Consider the following 1,183-nt stretch of genomic DNA (forward strand, 5'->3'; position numbering starts at 1 on the left):
ATGTTCCCAGCATCCTTTATGTTTGCTCTTCCAGCCAGTAACAATGTGAAGTTTGGGGAGAACGTGGTGTTTTTCTGCCTTTTCTGTGCATTTTTTATTTTTGTTTTCTTGTTTTTTTACTTTGCTCTGAAGATGATTAATTTATTCTGGAGGTCTCTTTACCAGTCTTTGAGTCCCAGAGCAGACGTTCCCCCACGTGGCAAGCTGTACAGGGCAAGGAGCATGCGTTTCAGAACCCGGCAGATCTGGATTTGAATCTCAGCTCGGTGGCTCTTCAAGGGTATTGCCTTTGAGTTCAGTTTCATTCTTTGTGAGGATTAAATGAGATGGAGTTGAAGTGCCTGCCATGGAACATGGTCCACGCGGTGCCCGTAAACAGACCCTCTGCGGAAGCCGTCCTGCGCCCTCCCTCCTCCGCTCCCAGGGTGCCCTACAGCTCTGCTCCAGCACACACCAGCTGGGTCTTAGCTATGTGTTTGCGAGCTTGTCCTGTCCCTGCTTGTACCCTGGTGTCCCCACAGCTGTGCCATGCCCAGCAGCCTGCCAAGTGACTGCCCTTCCTGCCCACCATCCCTCCCTGACTAGGGAGGTGGAAGCTCCTTCCTGGCCTTGAAGGGGTTTATAGCGTCCTCGATGTAGTGAACAGGGAAGACCACCACGGTGACAGCGTTCACTGGCATGACCTGGTGGCCAGGAGCCTGCGATCTGTCCTGAGTGGCCCTTTCCTGCTTTGCCACCATCAAGGAAGAATGGAAGAGATAGAGAGGAAAGGGGATCTAGGAGAATGGGTCAGCATGGGAGTAGCAACAGGAGACACACAGAGCAGCCACGCTGGGACTTGAGTGTTCCCCATGGGCACAGGGGTGCACTTGTGTTTGTGTCTGTAATTGTGTGACTTAAGTGACTCAGATACATCTATATGTACAGCCGACAAATAATGTAGTAAACAGTCCAATCCGTGAATGCTCTCGCCTCTTCTTGACTGATGTGCTCATTCACCCCCCAAATGTTCATTCTCTGATGTAATACTGTGGGTTCATTGTTTGACTAGTGTTGAGGACCCACAGACAGGTCAGACAAAAGCCACCAAGAGGGGTCACTTCAGAGGACGTGACCAGATGCTGGTTCCACTGCTAGACAACAGTTGAGGTCAGATTTGTCCCATCAGGACAGAGGCAAGCTG

Source organism: Tupaia chinensis, unplaced genomic scaffold (assembly GCF_000334495.1).
Source record: "Tupaia chinensis unplaced genomic scaffold, TupChi_1.0 Scaffold148350_1, whole genome shotgun sequence".
Taxonomy (NCBI): domain Eukaryota; kingdom Metazoa; phylum Chordata; class Mammalia; order Scandentia; family Tupaiidae; genus Tupaia; species Tupaia belangeri.